This window comes from Paramormyrops kingsleyae, chromosome 3, assembly GCF_048594095.1.
Source record: "Paramormyrops kingsleyae isolate MSU_618 chromosome 3, PKINGS_0.4, whole genome shotgun sequence".
Lineage (NCBI taxonomy): Eukaryota > Metazoa > Chordata > Actinopteri > Osteoglossiformes > Mormyridae > Paramormyrops > Paramormyrops kingsleyae.
The window spans coordinates 27,608,296-27,615,789 of record NC_132799.1 but is presented as its reverse complement, the minus strand read 5'-3'; the positions used below and the strand labels follow the sequence as shown (position 1 = coordinate 27,615,789).

Below are 7,494 nucleotides of genomic sequence, written 5' to 3'. Positions count from 1 at the left end.
CCACCATAGTCTTTATCATAACCTCAAATTGCCGGATAATAGCAAACAGGAGAGCTGACTCCCAGTCACAGACGTTATTGCCACTATTTTCTGTTTTAAACACAAAGCAGGGTAGATAATATTCAGCAGACAGACCCAAATGAGAAGCTGAGAGAGCAATAAAATGGACTGACTTTTTAGCTGGCTGATGGCACGCATAACACACATGTGACTTAGAGGAATGGGACAGGCACCAGACAGACCCGCCCACATACCTAGGCAGGAGATATATAGCAGCCAACAACATCCACACACATCCATACACACGGTGAACCAGCATCTTGAGGTGTCAGCCCATAATAACTGCAGAGAGGCACCAATGTAGGCTGTATCTATAATTATGGAAGGTCTACTGTGCAGGATGGAGAGAATTCCACAGCTTCAAAATCTTTTATTAACTTGTGTGACAATGGTTGTGATATTCATATAACTCGTTAATTAGGTTATTCATAAGTCTTTTTTTAATTACATCTCAACCCTAAGGGAGGTTAGACTATGCTGCATTTTAACCAAGTTCAGGGTGACCAAGGGCTGTTTGTCCGCCCCAAATTTCAGCTCGGTTCGGTAAAGCTGCAGGCGTAAGGACTGGCAAACTGCATCCGCAGCGGGCCTCTCGAGAGCAGTGGCGGGGAACCTCGTTACTCGTTACAACAGCGTCGGGCTGTTGACTCAGGTAAGTCCTGCTTCACTGGTCCTTCAGAAGAGGATAAAGTATTAATGCATGCTTGTCCCTCTCGGCCCTCTTTATGATTTTTGCGGGCAGCCGGAAGGTGACTGTTCCCTTGGCTTGTATCCTTTGCAAACAATAATTGCAGAAATAATGAAAATATAAATTTTGAATGAAGGAAATCATAAAACGGGAAAGGTTCAGGTCTGTCGGGGAAGTCAGGTGTCCATCACTGCTTGGCCTGATTTATTCCAGCTGTTCTTCATTCCTTTATGTACATCTCCTTCCTTCATTTTCCTCTCTTTATGTCCGACCCTCAGGGGCATATAAGGGGCGGCTCCACAGACCCCAGCTGAAAGTTGATTGGCCCCTTGTGTGCCCCCTCCCCTGTCACTCACCAATTCAAAACATATCACTGGCTAATAAGGTTGGCCCCTCTGTATGAATTATGGCCTTAAAGAAGATCACCCCTGCTGACCCTCACATACAAACGTGTTTATGTATTTTCATGGCGTTTACATTCCGCATTTGTATGTTCCAATTCTGTCCCACGCTATCTCAATTCCTCCCTATTCCCTTGGAAAAAGATATCCCCAAATAACATTCCAGCTGCTTCAAACCTTGGGTCACCTTATCCTACACATGCAATGCGCTGCTATCTAGTAAGTGGTAAGACGGTTCACAATATGTAAAAGTTCTGATTGGTTATGCTGTACCCTTCACATGAATCGCCCATCCAAGATAGGTAAGGTTACAGAACTCTACAGGGCAATAGAATGGAAGCTGTTTAAGGAAATTTATCCCGGCCTGACCGGAATGAAAATGCCCTTCCTTTTCCCCCACACTCTACCGCCAGCGGCACTGGGCAAAGTCCGGGCCACGTGACCTGAGCTCCTGTTAAGACGGTGACATTGGCATGCTAATTCCACATATAATTTAGTCATTCCCAAACCACGAACAATTCGGTCCCCAGTGAACCCAGGAATGCATTATCCAAAATAAATTATATCACAAATTGAGCCCAAATACTGTATTCATTTCCCAAAGCTGTCAAGGAGGTCTGATTTGAAAATATTGTTTAATTATGTGAGGGAGCCCCAAATGAACGCCCTGATGCAATTTGCCTCTCCCACAGCTCAATAAGGTATTCATTTGTATTCCTCCGTTAAGACCTTATTGGCTCATAGATCAGCCGTTATATATGTCTGTGTTTAAATAAAAATCAGAGTCTTTCCAAAACAGACCATCACAGAGCTTATATAATAGGTAATAGATAGTGTGCCAAATAGATTTTTTACATTTATTATCGCAAACTGAATTGAGATGCACTGTGTGTTGGTTACATACCATATTTCAGTGGGACCGGATAGACTAAATTGATTTGGATAGGAATGTATTGATTAAGAAGGACAAATGTATGTAAAAAGATCGTCCATGTGATTCTGCAGTAATTTAACTAGAAAAGGTCTTCTGCCTGGAACATACGCATTGACAAGAGACTCATTAGGTCTGGGTGGTGAAACAGGATCATGGGCCCCGATTTTTTGGCTGTAAACAAGTTTGTGGAACAGCTATAGGGTCACAGCCCCCCTGCCAAAGACCTCCACTGGATTTGTGCCAAGAGCTCAAAGGTTTGGATGCCATGCCGAATTTGTCAGTTTCAGCAGGACGGCAAAAACGGAATGAAAAAGTGAGGCTGGGAAAGTCGGAGGTGCAGAGTGTCACCCTTGCAAAGGGCCGCAGGCAGTGAGACAAGCTGGAGAGCAGGCAGAAGGGGAACACTTGCGAGGGCTGGACAAGTGAAACCCAGAGAGGCAGCCCCACACTGATAAAGCAACGTCATGGGGGAATCCAAGAAGGGGTGTGTAGGGAGCGGGGCCACAGGTGCACTGACTCCAGCAGAAAGCTGACTGGCTGCCCGAGAGCCCCACCACTGTCACTCACAGATTCAAAGCCTGTCATTGGCTAATGATGAAGTAGGCCCTCTGTATGAATTTTGGCCCCTCTTATGCCACCCACCTTAAAAGAAATCCTAGAATCGCCCCTAAATCCAAATCAAATCACAACTGATGTACAGTAAAAGCTCTGCGCACAAGTTAAAGCCGTGGATGCATATGAAAAGGAGAAAGTCAGACCTCGACCCTTTTTTAGGTCTGATCAACCAGAATAGCAAAGTCTACCCTGGCAGGAAAAACATAAAAAAATCAAAATAAGGCAACGATACGAAGGCTGTCTGTCCTTAGAGCACAGCAACTGCTGCAATAACGTACAGAAAAGGCTACCTGTAAGTCAAGGTATACTCCCTCTAAACTGGTGCATAACTACAGACCACCACTGCTGGTGGTGTAGGACATACCGTGAAAGAGAGGGAACGATTTACATGATGCAAGCTATCGAAGGCTGCGAGCTAAGCGCATCCTCAATGGTAATAAGACCTGCAGCAATTTGTACAGTCTTATTATAACTTAACACGCCGCTCAGCACTTCAAAGCATAAGGTAAACGGTGTCTAATTATAGTTAATCGCAGACTGTCAAAACCACGGCGCTCACTGTATTATTATAAATAGACTTTTGTGCAGGCGACAGTGTATCAAAATAAAAGTCTCCGTTCCATGGCATGGCGACGTCGGAACGTTTTATTTTGTTTGTTTGTTTTTATGAAATATCGCCGCCTACCTGAAATTAATCACTCACCCAGGTGAATGAAATACTCCTCATTGTTTATTAGGCTCTGCTTGGGGGATTAATGCTGCTGACAAGTATATCTACTGTTCCAACATGTGGAAGATGGTGTGAAAGGATGTGTGTTTCCGTCTGACAACAGCAGTTGTAATATACATTTAAGTACAATCTCATAAACACACACGTGACATACTGTATATGTGTAGGACCATACAAAAAGCTCTGTATGGAAGGCACCATATTAACCCTGTACTGTAATGCTTCATAACATTTTACATAAAGCTGTCATCTATAATACATTATAATACCTTCATAAAAATTAATAAAGCCTCACAGCATTTTCTGCTTAAAATCATAAGGCATTATGGCATCGATTATAATACTTCATAGTTTCCAATGGAACTCTAATCTATAATGCACTATAGATTCCTTCATAATTATTTATAATGGTACTGTAAGTTTAAGAAATAAGGATGCTTTGTACTGCATTATAAAGGAATCTATAGCGCATTATAGATGAGAGCTTCATAAATCATTCATAATGCATACTAATCATGACTATAATGTGTTGTGCCTTGTTAAATATATTTATAGCCATGTTTATAATGCTTTATGAATGCATTATAATGTCTTGGGAATGCGTTCATACACTCTTATATACATAGCATTCATAGAAATGTTACCCAATGCTTTGAACTTCGACACAATGCCTTGCATCCAGAGGCAGATTATGGGGTGAAGCTTGTCACTGACGGCCTGACAGAAGCCCTGGCCAGCAGACAGAAGTCGAACTAAACTTTACCAGCAACCTCAAACTTAAATGAAGACATGGGTTCTTTAAAGTACTACTGGAAAGCATGACGAGAAACCATGAGCTTACAGTAATACACCAGCCTTTCTCCAAAGAATGACTCCCTAGGCTAGTCCACCCAGCTAACCCTGTTTAAACCCTGCAAAGGAGCGTTCTTCAGTCAGGGCTAGCTGGGCTTCACGACCACAGCGGTTTGCAGGGACCAGTAACCAAGCAGGCTCAGGAGATTACACGAGCCCAGCCACATTCCCTTGTTCAACCTCATGCTGCCTCACATAACCTTCTCACTTCTATTATGTGAAACACAAAATGATAGCTATATTTTTTTTTTACTCCATGGTATAATGAAACCATAAATGGTCAAATTAAGGTTAACATTACTTTTTACTGTAACTTTAAAGGGAACAAATGGACTTTGGCAGCGCCCCCTTCTGCACAAATTACGGCTGATTGTCTTAGATCCTATGCATCACCTTGCAGTCGTGAGCCTTTCTGGGGAATATATTTATACTCGGGCAAATTATAGATGAAAACCAGTTTCAGTCTGCAAGGAATGCAGCGAGTCATTGCGGACAGGACGAAGATAAACCAGAACGGCTGGCGAATAACAAAGTGAAATCTCCTGGGAGGTGCGGTTAACGCCCAGACTCCACAGAGAACGGGGATATACCAAAATGTTTAATAACTGCTGTGTAAGCAACTTGAGAGAGCCTGAGTAAATCCAGCAAGAAGAAAGAAACAACTGCACTGTGTATGTGTGTGTGTGTGTAGGCATTTATAAAATTTAAACAGACTGCACACCTCCAAACAGAGAGAATGGATGGATCAATTGTGAAGTATTACCCACCATTTACCCAGAAAATGAATGAAAAGCCAGCAATACATATAGATTAATCCGTCAAGGGGACCTAATCCACTCAGGGCACTTAACAAAAAAAATCTGACAAATAGACAAAAAACAATTTTAGGCTGCTTTTAATGTGTGTATATTATGATTTATATTCCCACACAAACACTTCACCAGGTTGTTAATATGAATAAAAACTACCGACTTACTCCAAGAGACTCCAAACGCTTTTTGGCACATTATGCGACGTTTTGGTGCAGTGAAAGCAATTTCAAAGGATCTGGTTCTCCCTCAGCACGAACGTAATGTGACGATGACAGGGATGTTCATAGCGCAGCGATGACCGCCAATTGGCGCGAGACGCGGAGGCGGGAAACAAACGGCAGCTAACGGCTGACCGCGGTGGCTGAGCCGTTAATACAGCACGCGCTCCCCCGCCGCCAGGTAATATGCACCATAAAGCCTGCATTAAGCAACAAGGTCAGAGAGGGTAGGTCACCCGTGCCACTCCTAGCATTTTTGAATGGAGCGTCAGTAAAATAAAAATAAAAGTAAGAAGCCAGACATAAATCAGTGATGATTAAAATGGAAAAAACATCCACGTCTTCCCGGACATAACTCAATCCCAATGTGGACAGATTAAGTTCTCGTACATCAGAGTAGGACGGCCGGACACGATTTTCGTGTAAGCAATATCAGACCATCCCACGTTATTTCGGAAAGAGATTTTTAAAAATAATGAAAAGTCTAAGAAAAGCATCCGTTTTCATCTGTGAGTGCAAAAGGCAAGGTCCGCGACAGAAATAATAGGCTGTCCAGATTGTATTGTACACTAAAATGGACGCGTGATTGAATTTAACGTATTACCAGTTGTATCGCTATTATTTCAAAGTACACTACTGAGAGCAAGATGACAATATAACGTGATTTTGATTTCGCGGGATTCCTCTGCAGAGTTTTATCACGTGGTGAGGGAAACATAATAGTGATTTTTATTCACACAACACAAAAATGAACCTTCTCTGAGGTTCCGACTGCTCTCGCTCCGCCAGCACTTGGATAAGGTTCCTGCGTCTACGTCACACGCTAAGCTTTAAAAAATACGCGCGAGCCCCTGTCGGCGAGGGTGCGTGTTTATTACGCCTGCGCATAAAAGATGCGGACTTGGCGTCGCAGAAATGTTTTCGGTACTTTCACCTTTATCCCGAACTGGATTGTTCGGGAGGCGGGTGGGGGGATCCGATTTGCGGTCGCCCGTTATACCGAAAAGACGGGTGCAGACCCCTTGTTTGCCTGGGAAGAGTAGGGCTGTTTTAAAGCAAGAGAGATCACCCAGCCCCCTGTAGTGTGATGTTTTCAATGTTGAACATTATGACCGTTCAGTCCATAAAATATAACACTTTGTTTTCAATTGGCACAGCATATCTTTATGGATTCCCCGAGTGAGTAATTAGTAATTAATACGGATCAGTAAATGTTTTACAGCCTGCGCAGGGAGTACCCCAGCCTTGTGCTACCTGGGACAGGCTACTGCAGGGTGGGTAGGGGTTGGGGGGGGGGGTGGGTGGAATGGGTACAGTAGGTCAGCATTTTGAACCCAGGGACTCCGATATATCAGACAGCTGCTATGAGAAATAGACACAATTACCATGGCAGCTGAGGGTTCACGGATCGCTATGATTATAAACATGTTAGTGTCCAACAATTTTCCTCCATCATTCCTGCCCACGGGAAGACATCCTCCATTGATTTGTTTCTTTCATCCGAAGCGTGTGGGGTGAGGAATACTAACATCACCGGGTCTGGCTCCCCACTCCTCAGCCCCAGCTGAAAGCCGATTGGCCTCCTTCCCTGTCACTCATTGACTCAAATTATATCATTGGCTAATGATAATATTGGCCATTCTGTATGAATTATGCTGTCTCTTTACCCCCCACCTTAAAAAAAATGCTCCTGCTGATATGTGCATGGGCACTTCCTGGTCGACGATGGTTCTCTGCTCCACCTGATGGGCTCCCTTCTGTTTGGCTAAAGGGTAAATTGTGGAGGGGGGGAGGCCTCAGGCTGTGGCTGCAGGGGACACGGTGTTTGTTTACAACCACAGACCACAGATGTGGGGGGCAGCAGTACGCAGAGTACCTGTCACTGTCATTACACTGGATGCTGCACACAGTGCAGTGTGCATGACAGCATTGTGTGTGTTAGTGAGAGCACAGCAAAGTGTTTGTGGGTGTGTTCAGATTGAGAGAGCACTGCAGGCTGTGTGTGTGTGTGAGAGAGCGAGAGAGACCATTGCAGGCTGTGTGGATGTGTGTATGTCAGAGAGAGAGCACTGCAGGGTGTGTGTGTCAGAGAGAGAGCACAGCAAAGTGTTTGTGGGTGTGTTCAGATTGAGAGAGCACTGCAGGTTGTGTGTGTGTGAGAGAGAGCGAGAGAGACCATTGCAG

At 44.1% G+C, this 7,494-nt stretch overlaps 1 long non-coding RNA gene across 1 annotated transcript in view; it reads left to right on the top strand.

Moving 5' to 3' along the window:
- Positions 1–5,356: 5,356 nt before the first annotated feature.
- LOC111844346 (uncharacterized) overlaps positions 5,357–7,494 on the top strand; it is a 4,351-nt gene continuing 2,213 nt past the window's right edge. The window contains exon 1 of the long non-coding RNA XR_002838359.2: positions 5,357–5,537. This is a non-coding gene — a long non-coding RNA (uncharacterized lncRNA). The remainder of the gene's footprint in view (positions 5,538–7,494) is intronic.